The sequence below is a fragment of the Macaca mulatta genome, chromosome 2 (genome assembly GCF_049350105.2).
Source record: "Macaca mulatta isolate MMU2019108-1 chromosome 2, T2T-MMU8v2.0, whole genome shotgun sequence".
Taxonomy (NCBI): Eukaryota; Metazoa; Chordata; class Mammalia; order Primates; family Cercopithecidae; genus Macaca; species Macaca mulatta.
Window position 1 is genome coordinate 146,605,634 of NC_133407.1, and position 21,806 is coordinate 146,627,439.

Sequence of the window (21,806 nt, forward strand, 5' to 3'; positions counted from 1 at the left end):
CTCATCTCTACTAAAAATACAAAAATAATTATCTGGGCATGGTGGTGCATGCCTGTAGTCCCAGCTCCTTGGGAGACTGAAGTAGGAGCATCACTTGAACCCAGGAGGCAGAGGTTTCAGTGAGCCAAGATCATGCCACTGCACTCCAGCCTGGGTGACACAGCAAGACTCCATTTCGAAAAACAAAAAAAAAAGTAAGTTGGGGAGTGGTCTTCATTGTTTTTTGTTTGTTTGTTTGTTTGTTTTGAAAGAGTTTGTATAGGATTCATATTATTTCTTCCTCAATAGAATTCACCAGTGAAACTATCTGAACCTAGACATTTTTGTGTGAAAATTTCCTTTATGTTTTTAATTGCTTGAGGGCTGCAGTCTGGGTTGGCAGAAAGAACCTTTCTGGACTTTATTTCCAGGAACGCTATGAGATTCTCAAGCTAAAGATCCAAGAAAGCTCTTCTCTGAGCTCCGTCAGAAGCAGGAGAAGAGTAACCATTATGAAATCCATAGAAAAGGCCTTCTCTACAGCAGAAAAGATATTGGAGGCTTTATCTCAGCTTGGAGAAGCGCATTTCTTTTATGTTAAGTATCATCTAACCATCCTGTTTCACCGAAAGGAGTAAATAGCTAGTCAACTTGGGTCAGGGCTGCAAGGAAATTCATTCAGAATATTGCAGTCAGGGAAGGGGTACAGGATAGGGGCAGAAGTGCTGGAGAGACTTCTGTTACTGTCACACCCCTCAGTGTCAGGCTCACTAAAAGACTGAGATTTAATCAGAAGGTTAAAAAACATTCTCCTTCCCCATTCCTTACCACTGCATCAACAGGGCTCCCATATTACAGGTAAATAGAGCACAGTGCCAACTCTGTCTGAGGTAGTAAACGTAAGGAGGCTCAAAGTCAATAGGGAAGACAGAAACAAAGACATCTCAAAAGGAATGTCAAGCCTCTAGCATTTATAGTTAACAAAAAAGATTAAACACAGCCTGACTCCTAGCCCGGTTAACATGAAATCTCACACTATAGCCTATTTACCTTAATTCCTAGTACTCAATACAATGTATCTGACTTTCAAGAAAAAAATTACAAGGCATGCCAACAAACAAACAACAACAACAAAAGTCTTAAGAGACAAAGCAAGCCTCAGAATCAGATGTCGGTGTGACACAGGAAATTTTAAATAACTGTGATTCATATAGTAAGGGCCTACTAAGGTTTAAACGTTTTGTCCCCTCCAAAATTAATGTTAAAACTTAATCTTTAGTGTAATAGTATTAAGGGGTAGGGCCTTTAGGAAGTCATTAGGTCATGAGAGCTTCTCCCTCATACATGGGATTAAGGCCCTTATAAAAGAGACTTCACACAGCATTCAGCCTTTTTTTGCCCTTCCATCTCTTCTGCTACATGAGGACACAGCTTTTATCCCTTCCAAGGGACACAGCATTCAATGACACATCTTGAAGCAGAGAGAGCAGCCCACAGCAGACACTGAGCCTCCTGACACCTTGATCTTGGACTTTTCAGCCCCAGAACTGTGGGAAATAAATATTGTTTACAATTACCCAGTCTCCATTTTTACAGCATCATGGACAGACTAAGACAGGGCCCCAATAAAAAAAGTAAATAACATGCAAGAACAGATGGGGAATGAAAACAGAGATGGAAAAGCTAAGGAAAAATTCTAAAGGAAGCTGGGCGTGGTTGCTCACACCTCTAATCCCAGCTCCTAGAGAGGCTGAGTCGGGCAGATCGGGAGTCAGGAGTTCGAGACCAGCCTGGCCCATGTGATGAAATGTCTCTACTAAAATGTCTCTACTAAAATTACAAAAATTAGCTGAATGTGCTTGCTTGAACCCAGGAGGTGGAGGTTGCGGTGAACTGAGATCATGCCACTGCACTCCAGCCTAGTTGACAGAGAGAGACTCTGTCTCAAAAAAAAAAAAAAAAAAAAAAAAAAAAAAAAAAAGGAAAGAAAAAAATCTAAAGGAAGTGGTAGAAATCAAAACCATGGTAACAAATGATCTAACATATGGGAATATTGATAATGTTTCAAGCAGTACCTGACACACAATCATAATAAAAGCAGCATGTTAGCTACTTGAGGAAAAACTGAGGTGCCCTTACATGGAATAACAAGGGAAGGAGAGCCAGTTGAAGGCTCCATTGATCACAGAAGGGGAGTCATGAACACACTGAGGCTTTCATCAGAAAACACTTACCTTCAGTGTTATGGACTGATTTGTCTTCCTCCAAAACTCATATGTTAAGTCCCTAACCCGCAACATGACTAGATTTGGAGATACAAGATTTAATGGGTAATTAAGGTTACATAAGGTCATAAGGATGAAACCCTAATCCAGTAGAAGTTGTGTCTTCAGAAGAAGAGGAAGAGACACCAGGAAACTCACACAGGGAAAAGGGCTAGGTTAGAACACAGGGAGACGGCAGTTGTCTGCCAGCCAGAGAGAGGGTTTCAGGAGAAACCATCCTCACCAACACCTTGATTTAGGACTCCCTGCCTTCAAAACTGTTAAACAATAAATTCCTGGTGTTAGAGCCACCTAGTCTGTGGTATTTTGTTATGGTAGCCCAAGCTGACTAACACATTCAAGAAAGGTTATAAATGCCATTTCCAGTTTCCTGGATCCTTTCTTTGGGATAATCATTTACCAATAAGAAATAACACAAATGAAACCAAGAAATATTGGTGACTGATCCACAATTATTCTAGCCAGCTCTACATAGCAGGAATATTTGAGAGGAGGAGACTAGGTGATATGCTGAGAAAAAACATGAAGCTATAAGAAGCTGAAAAATAGTTAAATTGAGCTTGAAATAGAAAACATAATGAAGATTGGGAACCCAATGAATATTTAAAGCTACAAGAAACTTTTCCACAGATAAGAAAATTTGAATCCGTGTATTAAGAGGGCCCGTAGAGACATGGTGGCTCATACCTGTAATCCCAGCACTTTGGAAGGCCGAGGTGGGAGGAAACTTGAGGCCAGGAGTTTGAGAACAGCCTGACCAACATGGCAAAAAACCGTCTCCACTAAAAATACAAAAAAAAAAAAAAAATAGCTAGGCATGGTGGCAGGCACCTGTAGTCCTAGCTACTTGGTAGGCTGAAGCAGAAGAATTACTTGAACCAGGGAGGCAGAGGTTGCAGTGAGCCAAGATCGTGCCACTGCACTCCAGCCTGAGTGACAGAGACTCTGTCTAAAATAAGTCCCTACGGAACACCTATTAAATGTAACCAAAACTTATCCTAGTCAGAAATAGCCTGTTAGGATTTTGATAGATATTGTACTGAATCTAGTGACAAATTTGAGAAATGTTATCTTAAAAATATCTAGTATTTCAATCCATAAACATGGTATGTCTCCCTATTCAAATCTTAACTTTCTTCTGCAGTGTTTTATAATTTTCACTGTACAGGTCTTGCATCTATTTTGTTAAATTTATTCTTGTTTATTTTATCCTTGTTTATATTATTGTGAATTGAATTGTGTTTTTTTTTGGGGGGGTGTGTGTGAGAACTACTCGTTTTTTTATTATACTTTAAATTCTAGGGTACATGTGCACAATGTGGAGGTTTGTTACATATGTACACACAGAACTGTTTTATTTTCAGACTTTTTTTTTAGTATGTAGAAACACAACTGATTTTTATTTATTTTGAATCCTATCTTACTAAACTTAACTATTAATTATAGCCATTTTATAGATTCCTTAGTATTTTTTTACATGTAAGATTAGGTCATCTAAGAATACTGATAGTTTTTAAATTTGCCATCTGTATGACTTTATTTTCTTGCCTTTTTGCACTGACCAGAGCCTCCTATACATTGTTGAGTAGAAGTCATGAGAGAGGACAGCTTTGTTTGGTTTCTAATCAAAGGGGAATGATTCATTTTTTCATCATTAAAAATGACATTAGCTGCATTATTTTCATAGATACCCTTTATTAGGTTGAGGAAATTTCCTTCTAAGATTGTTTAGATTTTTTTTCTCTTATCATGAATAAGAATCAGATTTTTTCAAGAGTTGTTTTTTACATGTATTGACAAGGCATTTTGTCCTTTAGTTTGTCCATAAGGTATATTACATTAATTGATTTTCAAATGTTACACCAATATCGAACTCCTGAGATGAACTCATTTGGTCATGGTAAATTTTTTCATATATATTTCTGGACTTGATTTTCTAATTTTGTTAAGAACTTTTGTGTCCAGTTTTAATTTCATGGCAATACAGGCATCATAAAATTAGTTGAGGAATGTTTCCTTTTTCTTTTTCTGAAAATGTTTGCATATAATTAGTATTATTTTTTTCTTAAATGTTTAACAGAATTCACTAGGGAAGCAATCTGAGCCTAGACTTTTATTTGTGAACAGTTTTTTTTTTCTTTACTTGATATGAGTATGAATAGATTTGTTTTTTCTTGAGATGTTTTTGGTAATTTGTATATTTCAAGGAATTTGTCTATTTTGTCTAAATGGTCTAATTTGCTAGCATCAAATTTTTCATAAAACTTCCTCTTCATCCTATAATTACTATAGAATTGGAAGTAATGTCCCTGATTTCATTCCTAATTTTGTTGTGCCATCTCTTTTCATAAAAACAAAAATAACTGTCTAGAAATTGTAATAATTTGGGTGAAAACAGAGAAGTTTATGAAGTTTCTGGCAGTTAGATATAGAAGGCATCTTGGGGGAGGAACAGACCTGCAGAACCTGTGTAGCTATCAGGGTCTCTGCCTGCCCTCTTAGCCATTCCTCTACATCTCCACTATTGATACCCAGTTTGTGGCCTTTTACACTGCTCATCGTTGAACAACTTATATCCTTCACAGAAGGGCAAAAAACGTAATACGTGGATTCCTGAGACCAAGACACACCTAGGGAAATATCCCCTAGAGAATATCATTGATTTTTTTTCTGTATTCTGATGCCTTGACATCTGGGACCTTGCTGGCCTTTGAGGAATAGCCTCTCCCAGGGTTAGGCAACTCCTAGAAATAGCAAACAGCTCACTTGAAAGTTTACCTGTCATGTGCAAACCAACCAATCCACACCCCACATCCCCACCACCTCCTTGATTAGGCTTTCACACTCTAGGCCTCTATTCCCTGACTTTAATCACCCCAGGGCCAGGTACCAGAAAACTAGAGACAACCTCTATACTCCACAGCCCAGTGGAATTATTCAGACTAGCCAATCCTAATCCTGCATACCTGGCCTTGCCCATTCCTTCCCATAGAAATTACAATAAAATCTCTCACCCGCATTTTCCCTTCAATCTCCCCTGTCTCCTGAAGGACCTTGGGGTTCCTGAACGACCTTGGTGCTTTCCTATGTGGCCGGTTTGGTGTGGTGCACTCTTCCTCTTGGGATCTGTGGGTAAGGAGCTATATTTTCAATGGCATGATCTTCTTCTCTTGCCATACCAAAATAAAAATAAAGATTTTAAAATAATCAATGAGCAATCTCTCCCATGCTGTGTGAATAAGTTGGGACTATGAGTGCAGGAAGCACAGAAGAACATTCCTATTCTTGTTCAGGAGACTTTTTTCCTCCATCACTAACACCTCACCAAGGCTGCTTCCTGGGGCTTTCATAGAAAATGTTCCCTACAACAGCAAGTGAAAAATGGCCTTTAAAAAGGTGATAGAAAGTCATGTACCTTTAGTTCTAGCTACTCAGGAGGCCAAGGTAGAAGGATCACCTGAGCCTAGGAGTTCAAGACCAGCCTGAGCAACATAGCAGGACACTGTATCTTAAAAAAGGTGTTTGTGACCAAATTATTTCCATCAAGTCCCAGGGAGTTAGGATATCAATTACAGAAGAGCTGGCCTATTGCCATGTTTGCTTGATTCGGCCTCCTCCTTCTCTCTCAGTGGGAGCAAAGAGATCGGGCAGGAAGGAGGAGGTGTTTGCCTGTGTTGTGGTGATGATCAGGGAGGCCACATCACAAAGCAGACTGGGTACTGGAAAGTGCGTGTGTGCGTGTGTGCCTGTGTGTGTGTGTGTTTTGGGATGTAGGGGTGAAAAATGGGACTTTGCACTTTAGATAGTTCAAGTGATTCCTTCTCCTTCAGTCAGCAAGCGTAAGTATCCCTACAGGAAGACAAGATGGGTGTTTGTCTGCTGTATGCACTGTCAGTTTTATTTCCTGCATGCCTCTCCTAATAGGTGTATTAGGAATACATGTGAACTGTGTTTACAAATTACAGGATGTATTTATCACACATAGGGTCTATCACCTTTATATGTTAATTAACTGCATTGACTCAGTGCAATGCTACAGGAAAAAGTGCCAAGTGGTGAATTTAGATACAAAATATTACAGGTATTTTTAAAATTGAGAATTATTTTCGCTATATTGGATGTTCACCTTTCAATTGGCCATAAACCTAAATTTCAAGCAACACTAGGCTTTGCTGTACTTGGCACTCACTGTGGTTTAGAGACTAGGCTAGGCTCTGTGGAATACAAAGGAGCGTGCAGCCTGTATGCTTTCTAAGCTTAGTTACTCACCTGGAGAGAGACATAAACAAGTAAAATAAAAATAGTCAAAATCTAGAGTTAATGTCCAGTGAGAGGAATATACAACAAATGTTATCTCTATTTAGAGGCTTTTGTGAACAAGCACCAAATCTTTTTGACCCCTTCTTCTAAAATTCCCTCCATGATGTTCTGCTCAAATTATGCTCCCTCACTGACCTCCAGCTAGGTTCTATGTTTTCGAATTTTAATTACATTTATTGGTCAGGGACAGACAGTTTTAATTGTTGAAAAAGAAATCTAAAAAGTACAAAACAAAAGATGACATTCATAACTCTACTATTTGGAATTAATCTTTGTTGGTAGTTAGCCAATCACTTCCTGTTTTTTAAAATACATAAGTCTATGTATAATTTCTATGGTTATAATTTTTTATTGTAAAAATGATATTGAATATAGATAATCCAAAAGAGAAGACTATCATAGATAAAGTTTTGTTTAATTACCGTTTCCAATCCTGATTGCCTCTCACATTCCCCTGAAACAGCCCCTATATTAGTTTTGTTGTATATTTTTCCAGTTCATGTTTAGAGCAAATAACTGATACTCTAATAATTTAAGATTCTCTAAATTGCATCTTAAAAAACAGTTTCCACGAGAGAGAAAAATAAAGGAAATCTCAGGCTGGGGAAATTTGAGGGAAGAAAGAAGGAATAGCCTGAGAAATCTCTGCCTCTGCCCGCTCTATATGGGCATGTAAGCTAGCAAAGGGACAGGAAAACTTAGCAACATCCATGCACACTGAGATGTGCAGACACCATGACCGCACAATACCACTTTGATGCATACTGTAGAAATATTTGCACATCTGCATAAAAATCATCACATAAATTTTTCTGCATCTTTGCAAAAATGTGGAAACGGCCCAAATACCCATCAGTAGGCAAATGGATAAACAGAACATACGATGGTCAGTAATAATTCTAGACAAGGGGTATCCAATCTTTTGGCTTCCCTGGGCCACACTGGAAGAAAAAGAATTGTCTTGGACCATACAGAAAATACACTAACACTAACAATAGCTGATGAGCTAAAGAAAGAAAAAAGTCACACAAAATCTCAATGTTTTAAGAAAGTTTACAAATTTGTGTTGGGCTGCATTCAAAGCCATCCTGGGCTGCATGTGGTCCATGGGTGATGGGTTGGACAAGCTTGTTCTAGACATTTAAACAGATTTTGAATAAAAAAAGCAAATTACGGAAGGATGCACACATTATGAGACAATCTATGTGAGCCAAAATAAACATAGAATAATATCATCAATTATTTGCTCTAAACACGAACTAGAAAAATATACAACAAAACTAATATAGGGGCTGTTTCAGGGGAATGTGAGAGGGAATTGGGATTGGAAACGGTAATTAAACAAAACTTTATCTATGATAATCTTCTCTTTTGGATTATCTATTTTCAATATCATTTTTGCAATAAAAAATTATAACCATAGAAATTATACATAGACTTATTTTTAAAAACAGGAAGTGATTGGGTAACTACCAACAAAGATTAATTCCAAATAGTAGAATTATGAATGTCATCTTCTGTTTTGTACTTTTTAGATTTCTTTTCCAACAATTAAAACTATCTGCAAAATTAAACAAAAAGAAGTTGGAAAAAAAAAAAACAAAAAAAACAAAAAAAGCAAAACAAAAAAAACCTATCTGTCCCTGACCAATAAATGTAATTAAAATTCTAAAACACAGAGCCTAGCTGGAGGTCAGTAAGGGAGCATAATTTGAGCAGAACATCATGGAGGGAAGTTTAGAAGAGGGGGTCAAAAAGATTTGGTGCTTGTTCACAAAAAGCCTCTAAATTCAAGGTTAAGAAGTTTGGACTTCATCTCTACCCACTGGGAAGCATTACTTGTTTCAGAGCTGGAGACCGTCATGGATCAAAAGGATAAATCAATATCCATTCTTTACCACTACTTCTCAAAGGGTATCTTTTCACTATCATTGCCAAATTGATAGAACTCTAAGGGTTTTTAGATGTTGAGTAGAAACTTAAAGACACATTCTCTTCTCTCCAGGAGTGTTACAGTGTAAGGAAGGATTTGGACACTTAAGACCTTAAAAAACACATGAAGAGCTGCTCCCTTCCTTTCTTCACTCCCCTTTACACCATAGCATGAACACTCCTAAAAAGCACTTGAAAATGATGCTTTTTCAACTCTAAGTAGCAACACGTTCATCCATCAGCAAGCAAAAGTGCTATTGCATTTCTTTCACCTCTACAGCCTCCTGGGTCCTGCTTTTCAAAGTTGAAGTGAGTAATAAACCCGTGGTGAAAGGAACAAAACACTTATGAACGGGGTGACTAAAAAGAGAAAAAATGTGAGTATCCTTCCTAAAAACCCAGGGTGTTGCTGAATTAAGGGACACTGACCAGTGAACAGCTATAAGACAGATTTAGTAGATTTTCAGAATCCAGCATGTGTGTATAATTTAGCACAAAAGCACATCATGAAGAAAAATAGCCTACTGGAATGGGCTAAATTTGAAATGTCATCAGCTGGAAGGAAAGGTTAGCAAACTGTCTACCTGCTTTTCAAACCTAAAAAAAAAAAAATCCAGCCTCATCCTTGACTCCCTCTTGTCTCTTTCAAACTGTGGCTCACCATAGTTTAACAAAACAACAACAACAGCAACAACAACAACAACAACAAAAAACACAGCAAAACAAAACGAACAGCCCAGAGGGAAATAAACCTAACTGATACAAAATTGAAAAAACAAAGTGACAAAAGCCAGGGAAAAGAGGACATCCTCATGTAGTAAAGCATCCACTAACTGCTTGACCACACTCCAGCAATTTCCATAACTCATGTTTTTCAATATTCATACTTGTCATTGTTCATTTTTCTTACATCACATGCATTATGTGCCAGCTACAAGCCCGGCACTGTTCTGTGCACTAGGGGATCAGTAGAAAACAAAATCCCTGTGATCGTGCTCACAAAGCTTGCATTGTTGCCTTCTAATAGGCATAACAGCAAAGTAAATACACAGCATTCTGGCTAACTCGTTTCAGAGGTGAGGAGATCATATCCCTGAGTAACTTGTTCAAAGTTACTTGCTCAATAATTTGCCCAAAGTTTCATGAGTAAGCAGCCTAGAAGTGACCACAATAGGCTACCACAAAGATACTTGCAAGAGGTTACAGTGTTCTACTTCTTTTATAGAGCATTATCTACACAGGATGAGCCTCTGTCTTTTAAAAAGAAAATCACATTGTTGGAGGAGCTAGCGCGCAGCTTATTTTCTGAACCTCAGTGAAATACAAAATATTGTCACTAGAGGGCAAGTTGACATATACTTTATTTATTTTATTGGAAGAAAAGACAGTGCTACATTTGGGGAAACAGAAAGCCTTTGAATCAGCTTATATTTAGTATGAGTCTCATCTTGATTAAAACCATATGCAGAACAGTGACTGGTAAGCAGTACTTTTACAAAGTAGTGTCCAAATTTTAGACATTCAATTACAACGTGTAGCACCTTTTTACCAAAATCACAGGTGCATTTGTTCCTCACACTTAATTTTCATAACAAGGACTATCTTGCATTAGGCTTGAGAGAAATATAATTTTTGTCGTCCTCCTCCTTGTCTGCCTGGGGGATGCCCACTGTTCTTTCAAGATTCAGTTCCCTCTCCTCTTCCAAGCCTTTCCTGTCTCTCCTTTCCCAGAGGATCTTGCCGCCTCTCGTTGGCCATGTTCACTGTAAGCAGGCTTCGATCAGAGCACCATCAAGACCTTCCTAATAACCCCCAGTGAGTGAGACTCTACCCGGCCCAGGCACTTGTTGCCTGTTGATTCTTCTCATCTTCACCATCACCTGCAATGGGGAAATTATGACTTCCCCACTGGAGTAAAGAGAAGCCCAGAGTGGCTAAAAGCTGAAGCCAGGGCATAGAGCTGCTAGCATGACCCTTGGTTACTAGACGTTTTTATTACGCTGTGTGCTCCCTAAGAACAGGGATCATCTTTCTAGGATCTAGCATTTTGCCTCAAGAAGAGAGAACACGATCTAAAAATGTAAGAGTAAACAGATGCTCTAAGACAACTCCAAATCTCTACCTCCCAAAGTGGGGGGAGAAAATGACATGATGTGTGAGAAGTATCTGGTTACATGATAGGCATACAGTAGGCATAATAAATTCTTCTCATGAGCATGTTGTTGGTCTTACAATAGATGTCATCTGTTAACATAAGTTAAAATTCAAATTTTCCTCCATGGCACCGCAAGATCTGACCCCTACCTAAATCTTCAACCCTGTCTCTCTTGCCTGACTCCAACTCCCAGGTCACACTGGCCACTTTCCTGCTCCTCAAAGGTACCAAGCTGGTTCCTGCCTCAGGGCCTTAGCACTTGCTATTCCCTTGGCCTACGGAACTATTTTCCAGGCCTCCATGGACATCACTTCTCATCCTTTAAGTCTCATTTCAGCTTTTACCTCCTCAAAGATACCCTAATTGGCTACTCTTAAGTATCCCTTCATCACTCCTTCCCTATCTCAACCTCTTGTTTCCTTCCTTCATCATACTAAGTACAGTTTGTGACCCTTTCATCCATCTGTTTGCTTACTTTGTCTCTCATTCCCTCGGCTAGAAGGTTCATCAGGGTCGGGTCTCTGTCCACTCTCAGGCACCATTACAGGCTCAGTGCCTGGCACACAGCAAGCTAAGCACGAAATATTTTGGTTGAAATTATGGATGGATGTGTAGATAAAGGAACAAAGAATTAGGATGAAATGCTAAAAATCTGAATCCTGGAAAGTAACAGGGAGCCTGAAGAGAAAAAAAAAAAAAAAGAGTTGCTAGGATATTATTGGGAGACACACACAGGCTTTGGAATCAAACACACACTGGGTTTAAGGCTCAGCACTGATAACATGAGATGCTGGGGCTTCGAAAATGATAATCCAGAGTATGGCACTTCGGCATGCTTTGGCATCCTTTGTTTCCTTTTCTTCAAACCCAGGATCTCTTGTTTATGCTGAATATGTTGAATTGAAAGACTGGAAGGGCCTCAAAGATTGAAAGATTGAAAGGGCCTCAGAACAGTCTCTTTGTGACCTTCTCCTGCTCTCCTTTCTCTACTAAGGTAGGTCATAGATACTGGAATTTCTCTTCCCCATGGTGAGTCATAGAAACTAGAAATTATACTCTAACCTACCCCTATCTCTCTGTGTAGGAGCTGACCATAAAGAAATTCTCTAACCCACCTTGTCTGACAGTAGACCCTAAGACTTCATTCCAGAGGGGTCCTGCTCTATGCTGGAGGCTAAGGAATACTGTGCGGAGAGGTCAAGAACAATCTGACCAGAGGTGCTTGCTGGGTCCTCTCAGTCTATTACCACTGGATTATTCCATTTTCGTCCAATCACATTTCCACCTGGCTATCCTTTCTACACTGAACTTAAGCATAAAAATAGATGGTTTTCCCTGAGCCTTTGGGTTTTTTTATTTCTGAAGACATGCCATGTAAAAACTTTGGTTACATAAATTTGTTACGCTTTTCTCATGCTAACCTGCTTTCTGTTATAGGAGTGCTGGCCATGACTCTTATGGTAGGTGAGAAAAGGTATCAATCAAACCTTTCCTACCCTACAAACATATTCTGCTATTGTCTATTCAAAATCGCACTCTCTCCTGGAAAAAGAAAATACATCTGTTCCCTGGCCCCAAAACTCTGATTAAACAAGCAACAGAGTTCTACGAGCCAGGATATGAGCAGGCTTCCCTTCCATCACAATGATATCCACTGACCTTCAACTTGATGGGTAGGTGTGGTGGGGACTCACGCAACCCAGAAATCACCCTCTGTGCTTCTCTAGCCCTGGTGCCAACTCTGCTAAGGCTCCCCGGGCTCTTCACATGGCTTCAGGGCCACAGTGTACACAGTATTCTCTGCACTTCATACAAATTAACTGATTTACTGCTTTTAACAACTCTAAGAGATTGGTATTATTACTGTTAGCATTGTACAGATGAAAGGAATAAGGTACAATCTACAAAATGATTATAAAGTCCTCACTCTTAACCCCCACTCAACACTGTCTCTTTTATAACAACAACTATGAATTTCTGAGCACCTATCCTGTGCCTGGCACCAGGCTAGCCATGCTCATCACTCACCTCCCTGAGGTAACTTATGAGAAGATGGCACTAAACTATCTGATTAGGTTGAAGCAGTGGTCAAAAGCATCTATTTCAAACTGCTTCATAGCCATCAAGTTTCTTACAAATGCTGTCACTGGGAAGACATTTGAAAATACAAAAACAATTACTGGGTTATCTGCCATGGTCTACCATGCAATGTTTAGAGCATACTTTTCTAAATTACCTGCTTTTAGCCTTTCATTTCCATAGAGCTCTGTTACAACTCTAAGTTGTAAATAACTAAAAATAATCCAAAATAAATTTGTCTATAGATTTATAAACAAATTACATCTGGTAGAGGGTTCAGTTGACTTCAACCCTTTTCCCAGTGGGGGAAGAAACAGTTTGGCCTCCATTTGCACATTCATTTCAACCTCCCTGTACACGATATCATTTTGTGCTTCTTAGACTTCTCCTATGAACCTGTTATCTTTCTGATTTCCTCATTAATAATGAGTTAAGTAAAATCTTTAACACGTGTTCATTTTATATCTGTAAGAGAGTCATGATTTTACATCTTGGTGTGTGAAAATTATCCTTTAATGATGCTGATTATTACTATGAAAGAATAAAAAAAAACTCACTTTGTTTGGCTCACTCCCTCTGTCAGCACATGAGGCATCAAAGGCTCTGATTTCCCTTTTCATTACATTCAACTACCTTTATTATAGTGGATGCAAACTGGTAGAATGATGCTTTGATTTACTTTCATAGGCAGGTGGCCTGCATCGTATAATATTGCAGAGTTGCTGCAACTTTGGTTGAAAAAAAGTGGGTCAACTGCTGAGACCTGTGAGAATGTAGAAACATATTCACTCTAAACGGCTTTGTCCTGCAAATCTGAACAAAAAGAAATTCAGTGTAACTGTCAGGACAGATGTTGCAGAAACAATTTTGAGAGTGGGCATCTCAGCGAATCTGTACCGACCAGCTGGAGAAAAAAAGGAAAATACAAAAACCTGTGAGAACAAAGACTCCACTCTACACACAGGATGGCCAGATGATATTGAAAACAAATCCTCTAATAAAACACAGCTTGAAACAGAAGACAAGGTAAGTGAGACAGACAAGTGTACACTATCAGGAGATAGCTGATAAAACCCAGAAAGGGCAAAATTCGCAAGACATGTTCTACAAAAAAATCAACTTGGAAATGAAATACAGAATTGAAAACCATGGTGGTAATAATCTGGCCTAGCAAGATGGAACAAATAGGTGGCAGAGAGAAGTTGCACTTGGTTGGAAAAAAATATACAAAGAGATGGATGGAAGATGATCTATTTTACTTGCAAGGCATATTCAAGCTGAAATCTATTTTGGGAAGGCACTAGAAGACATACATAATTCCCAATAGGGTACAAAAACTAGGCATATGATCAAACAAATACACATTATGGATCCTTCTACAAGATAATTAGCAAGACAAATGTCAATGTGATTCAATGAAAGGGGAGGAGGACAGTTCAAGTTTAACAAAAACTAGGCAAGGGTCTTCAGTCTTGGCTGTGCAGTGAAAACACCTGGGGTGCTTTAGAAATATCCAGCACTTTGGAATACCAAGGAAGGTGGATCACCTGAGGTCTGGAGCTCAAGGCCAGCCTGGCCAACATGATGAAACTCCGTCTCTACTAAAAATACAAAAAAGTAGCCAGATGCATTGGTATGCACCTGTAATCCCAGCTACTCAGGAGGCTGAGGCAGGACAATCTCTTGAACCAGGTGACAGAGGTTACAGTGAGCCAAGATTGTGTCACTGCACTCCAGTGTGGGCAACAGAGCAAAAATTCATCTCAAAAAAAAAAAAAAAAAAAAAAAAAAAGAAAGAAAAAGAAAAGAAAAAGAAAGAAAGAAATACTGATGCATGCCTGAGTTTCACACTCAGAAATTCTAGTCTAACTGGTCTGGTGTACACTTGATACTGAGTCTTCTTAAAATAACTAGGTAATTCTATTAAGCAGCTGAGACTAGGAGTCAAGATTGCACTAAAGCAGTGTTTCTTAAACTTTAGCTTCCCGAGTCAGCTGGAGGGCTTGTTAAACCACAGATGCTTGGCTGAGTCTCCAGAGTTTCTGATTCAGTAGATCTAGGGTAGAATTTGAGAATTTGTATTTCTAATAAGTTTCCAGAAGATGCTGATGCTGCTGGTCCAGTGATTAACTTCTGAGAACACTGCACTAAAAAGACATAACAACCAGATATAATACATGAAATTTGAGAAGATCCTTATTTTAAAATACACAAACTCTAAGATTTTATAGGACTTCTTGGGAAAATCTGAAGAAAAAAATGGAAGTTAAATATTACGGGATTTTTAATTTTCATGGGCTAGATGGTAGTATTCAAGCATGGAGAAGTATGTCATTTTTTTGAACTGAAATCTGAAGTAAGTAGCAATGTCTCCTAAATTTTTAACTTCAGGACTAGTATTCAGTGATACTCAATTGGGGAAACACTGCATTGCAACGTAAGTCAATCCTTCTCCATTACTCAACTTGAAGATAGTTATCTTACACTCACTCCCTACAAAGACCCTAAATTTCTCCAGTTTGGGGCATGTCTGCAAAGTTTATCTTTTAAATCATAAGCACCTACTACAGAAACACAATAAATACTTCATGCTTGTTTTGAATATACCTTATCACCTACCAGAAGTCCCTGAAACGAAGAACTGTTATTTAACATCTACCATAAATCGTTGAATTTTAAAAACTGCAGTTAATGTAGAAAACAAATCTGTTCATATTACAGTAGAAAGATAACATAATTGAAATGATTTTTTTTTCTCCTGAAACCTCATATTAAGCATTTTCCAATTCTGTGTCATTAATGGGAACATAAAGCTCTCTGGGTTTTAGTAAATCCAGAAGAATGTCAGTAACAGAAGTTGTCAAATTCTGGAAGCAACAGACCAAAAACTGATCCCCAAAAAATGTGCCCAGGAAAATTCATGCTTTATTTTATTACTTGAAGATCCCAAAATAATCTAAGATTGAAGTCAGCTCTGCATATTTTGTCCATCCCTTTCATGTCCTATCAATTATTTCACTTTCTATTTCCCATCTTTCTGCCTTAGTCTACAAGTATTTATTAGCATTTCCTTCCCTTAAGTAGGCTATATGTCTCCAATCCCCACTCCATCCCTCCAATTCATTTACATAATACCAACCGAATGACATTTCTAAACCAGTGATTGACAAACTATGGCCTGCAGGCTGAATCCAGCCTTCTGCCCATGTCTTTTTTTTTTTTTTAATTGTGTTGGAACACAGCCATGTCCATTCATTTACATATTGTCTAATGCTGCTTTCATGCTATAATGGCAAGCAGTAACAACAGAAACAATATGATCCAGAAATCTGGAAATATTTACTATCTGGACCTTTCCAGAGAAGTTTGAAGATCCCTATTCTAAACTCTTGGTATTCAAAAGTGTGCTCCATGTACCAGAAACATCACCAGCACCTGAAAGTTTACTAGAACTGCAAAATATCAGGCTCCATTTCAGGACTGCCAAATCCAATTATGTATTTTAATAAAAACCTCAGTAGATTCATGGGGGCATCGAGGTAGCACAAACATTGCCCTAAAGTACACATCATGCCACTCTCCTGTTCAAAAACTCTCCTGAAATTTATCTTAACAGACAATATACAAAGTGATATGCCTATGGGTGTGCCAATTCATTTTATCGTGTACCTTACAGACAGACCATCAATATATGAAGCACCAGGACATCACTCTCCAGGGGCAGCCATGGAAAGGGCTTCAAATATCTCTAACTAAATTGGCAACAAAGGGTTTGAGAAGTAGCACAAGGGACGAAAGTTGGAACTTTCAGTGAAATGAGTAGTGCTAGAACAAAAGAGGTTAGAAAGACTGAAGGAGAACGTCTGCCCTCAATGAGCAATGTGTAAGGATTTGGTGAGCCCAGTAGTTTAACTCTGGAGAAATATCCTAGGTTAGAATAATCTATATGTTCCTCTCTCCCTTCTCCTTGTTGCCACATGCTACCATTTGGACATTTGTCTGTCTCACACTTCATGTTAAAATCTGTTCCCCAGTGTTGAAGATGGGGCCTGATGGGAGGTATTTGGGTCACGGGGACACATTCCTCATGAATCACATGGTGCTATCTTCGTGGCAATGAGTGAGTTCTCACTCTATGAGTTCCCACAAGAGCTGGTTGTTAAAGAGCCTAGCATATCCCCTCTCCATTGCTTTCTCTCTTACTTTGTGATTTCTGCACTTGCTGACTCCTCTTCATCTTCCACCAAAGTAGCCTGAGGCTTTCACCACATGCCTGATCTTTTCGCCAGCAGAATCAAGAGCCAAATAAACTTCTGTTTCATTAATTACTCAGCCTCAGATATTCCTTTATAGCAACACGAATCATCAAATTCAACCAAAAGGCCAATTGATTCAGTTTTGAGAATATTGGTTCATCTGCTTCAATGTGAAACTATCTTGCAAGGTGCTTGACCAAGTGAGTACTTCACTGAGTTTCTAGGAACTGGCTATTCCTTCTTGAGTCTGTTTTCCAACAACACTTGTATACGTGGCATAGTCTCTTTGGGACTGGTTGTCATTAACCATTATCTCTAGTAGTTAGGCTGTAAGGAAAGAGGTAAGCTACTCCTTGCATATAATTGTTGGGGACAATTAGACATACTCCCAAAGAACATGACATTCAAGTGGGTGAAGTAAGGTTGAAACAGGAACAGCCTCCCTTGTGAAATACCACCTAAACACACTAGCTGTATCAGGCCACCATCCTGTTAAATAATAAATTTAAGAAAAGGTAAAATCATGACTTTACCAATTAAACTGATATAAAATGAAGGCATGGTAAAGATTTTATTTAATCCATTATTAATGAGGGGATTAGGAAGCTGTTACAAGTTCAAAGGAGAAGTCAAAGAAGCATACATTTATATAGAGCAAGGGAATTTTGAAGTCAATTTACAAATAGATGCAGGGATGGGAAGAGAAGTCAATAGATCTCCCACGGGACAGAATTTATTTGCATGCATATAGAAAAGTTTTTGCATTACTATTAATTATCTACAACTTGGAAAATAGCTCAAAAGCAATTGAAGTCCGGAATCATCTAACCTGGACAATTTATATGCATTGTTTCCCTTTGGAGTCACCCAGAGCTCTTTTTTGCTCATTCCAAATTTTCTTCATTGTGGAGACTTGTGTATCTGCTTAGAGCAATGTCAGGGAGCAGGTCATGGGTCCTCAAGGCCCATAGGCATAGTAGACTCCTATTCCCTCCTCTCTCTGGGAACATCTATCCTCTTAGCGGGTATCTCCCTTGGTCATACCTAATTTTTAAACAATTTTTAAAATTATGTTACTGAAATAATAATATACATTACATGCTAGTATGTTCCCTTTGGAACTTTAGGAAAACAAAAGCCTCAAAGAGAACGTAATAGCATGTAACATATGTTAATATTTCACTAACATAATGTTTAACACAAAAAAATTATTTAAAAGTCCATTAAGAAGGAGGATGACACAGGGAGGGAAAACAAACTGAAATCCCAGTAAATTACCAAGCCACACCGTGAGATGTCCATGGATGAAAGGCAACTGGAAACAGGGTCTCACTAGAATCCACCTAATGGCTTTACCTCTTGGTCCCCTTAGTTCCTGTTGACCAATATGATCAATAACCTGAGAGGGATTTAAGAGGCCTTGCTCAATGGCTCAACATAAATATCCATTCTGATCTGGCAACACATAGATAATAACTGAGTCGCTACCATTTCCCATGAACACGAGTCTCACCTTGAATCTGAACTCCAGTAACAGGTCCGAACTCTATGTTCCCTGCTTCATGTCCTACAAATTCCTTCAATAATCACGTGCCATTATTAAGGAGGACTGGAGGGTTGCTCACTGTCCTGCTTGTCTGATTCCTCCCCAGATAGACTAAATTATCCTGATGTAGTTCTGGGTCCCACTGCAGCCTTACTTGATATTTGTCTTACAGCCTGATCTATGCACACCCTTACTGGCCCCAATCTTGCTCCCTTCTTGCAAAGCTTCACTTTCCACACAATTCTAAACTTCTTTCAGCCTCCATCATCCTTGTCCATCATGGTGTGCTATTCTCTATTCTGGGACCACCAGCCACCCACTCCCCTCCCTCGTGCCCCTGCTACCTTGACCACAGCATCCTGATTCCTCAAGGTTAACTCCTCCACAGTTAGCCTTCCCATTCTCAGCATTGCTTTTGAGAACTGGCATAAGCCAATGTGAACACAATTATGATGTCCTTTCTGGTGGTTAATGCTACCACTGGAAAGCTCACAGTGGACAAGTATTAGCTATGACAGAGGAGGAAAAATAGCTTTCATTCTACCCATTCTGGTTTCATGACTGAAGCCCCTATAAGAAAAGATAGATTAGTAAGAGAAAAGCATACACATTTATCTAATACAATTTTTATGTGACACAGGAACCTTCATAAAAAAATAAAGATGTAAAGAAACAGGTAAACCTGAATATCTTATGCTAGGCTTGATGAAGAATGGATAGAGGGAAGAAACATTGCTAGGGAAAAAAAGGTCTGAAACAGAAAATTTTCTAGAGAATTGTTCACCATCCATATCTCACCAAGTGTCACCAAGTCCTGCCGAGTTCTACCATCCAAATCCAGACATAAGAAAATTTGCAGATCAAAAAGGAGAGAGCTGATGTTTATGGAGCTGCAGCTCTGTGCCACATGCTGTTTAAGAACATTATGTGCACGGCCTATTGAACTCTCACCACAGTCCTGCCAGACAGATGCTATTTTTAGATAAGAATTATTCTCTCCATTTTTCAGATGAGGAAACCAATGTCAGGAGTTTAAGTAGCTGATTCCAAGTCACTTAGATAACAGGTGCTAAAACAAGGTTTAGATTTATAAACACAAAAGGACTCAACTGTTTATTTTTCCTGAACTTCATCGTAGGTTTGATCTAGACTAACATGCAGTAGGAGGCTGCTCCCCAAATCACACAGCTGTGACTCTCCTTGCATCCTGCCCTTGCCCTGATTCCAAATCTGCTCTTATTTTCTGTAGACTGCCTTTCCTTTCACAGAAATTACTGAGGGTTCTGAACCTTCACGAGGCCACAGATTCAATATCATGCCTGGTTTAATCCTGTTTAAACTGAAAACTCTTGTTTTCCCATCCGCCCTTAATGCTTCTACTGATTCCAACCAATAATTTGCAAATCAGAAAAGTAATAGCAACTATTTATTGACACAGCAATGTTGTTTTTGAGGACAACAAAATATTCATCAAAAAAGGTTCATCTGTGGGAGTTTTCTTGAAACATTAATTATTGGTGTTGTTTTTCTCCCTGAAAGTGTGTAATGAGCGTAAACTGTCAATAATTAATTACAGAAGGAAAAGCCTCAAATACCAGTTTGCAGTCACTTTATAGAGCTGATTTTCCTCCATTAACATGGTACTGGCATTAAAAGAAGTAGCAAAAGATTTATATACTTAACCTCTATTTTTGTAGTTAATTCTGTTTAATAATCTGCATCTCTGTGAGGCATTAGAAGACTACTTGCTAAGAAGACTGAATCTTTGGTCTGACTCTAAGACAGTATGTCTAACTGTAAGAGTTAAGAGCACACTCATTCTACCAACAGAATTTTATTCAACACTCATTTAGTGAAAAGCACTGCTAGACACAGAACTCATTTATCTAAATATTTGACGGGTGCCCACTATCTGCCAGACACTGTTACAGGCATCTGGAATAGAGAGCTTTCTATGTAATAAAATATTTGTTTGGCTATGGCTTTTGTTCCCAGTTCCTGGGAAGAAGGTTAAATCCTTGAAATTTCCTAAGTGATAGAAGGATCTTTGTTATTCATGATAAACCTGTCTTTATGCTAACAAGGTGACTTTTAGTGGGCCTCTGGATAGTTTAAGCTAAGGAGATGACTCAGGATGGGAATGATGGGCAGACTGGGGCTTTGAGCCATGTAGTATCAGTCAACCTGGAGGCTCTAAGGAAGAAAGGGGCTAAAGACTAAGTTGAATCTCATGGCCATTGATTGAATTCATCATGCCCACATAATAAAACCTCAATAAAATCTCTGGACACTAAATCTCAAGAGAACTTCCCTAGTTGGCAATATTCTGTTGAGTGTTGTCACACATTGGTACGACAGGAGCATGACATGTTCCTGATGAAACAGAAGCTTCATATTTGGGATTCTCCCAGACTTTACTCATGTGTCTGTTTTGGCTGGTTCTAATTTGTATCCTTTTGCTGTAACACAACTGTCATAGAACTCAGGAAAGTGCTATGGTTACTACAAGCCATTTGAGCAGTGTCGAACCTGAGGGGATAGTGGGAACCCTCCAAATATGGGGTCAGCTGGTCAGAAGGGAAGTGGCCTAGGGACCCCCAAACTTGCAGCTGGTATCTGAAGGGAGGGTAGTTTATAGGGACTATACCCATAAGCTATGCCCTAAGTTGGGGTAGCCTCAGGAGTCATTGCAGGGATGAGCAAGAAAAAGCCCTTGACTTCATGAAACTTCTATTCTAGTAGACAAAGAAGGCAAGCATGTAAAGAAATAATAAGAATTTCAGCAAGAGAGAAGTGCTTTGAAGCTAAGACAGGTTAATGGGATGTGAAGTGACAGGGTAGCGGGAAAGAGAAGGTGTGGTCAGGGAAGGCCTTTTAGACATGAGTTGAAACTCAAAAGATGAAAGGGATGAACAAGGATACCTGAGCCCTGCCTTATTTGGATAGCCATCAAACAGGACAATCCCGAAAAAGCAAGTCAAAATCAGCAACAGAAAAATTCTGCTTTCTGAAAGAGCTACTCTTAAAAAGTTGGCCATAAAGTTCATTTTATGCTACTTGAGCCTCATTTTTTTCCCATTGATTTCCATCATAAAATTGTGAACGGGGTTTCATGGAAGATCTCTGTGGACAAGGCTGGACATACCTAGAAGAAACTGGAAGTAAGAATGACATTGCAGAGGAAACAAGGACACAGAAATTGATGCTCAGGAGGCCCTCTCTTCTCAATTCACAGTAGCCCCACTACACTCTGA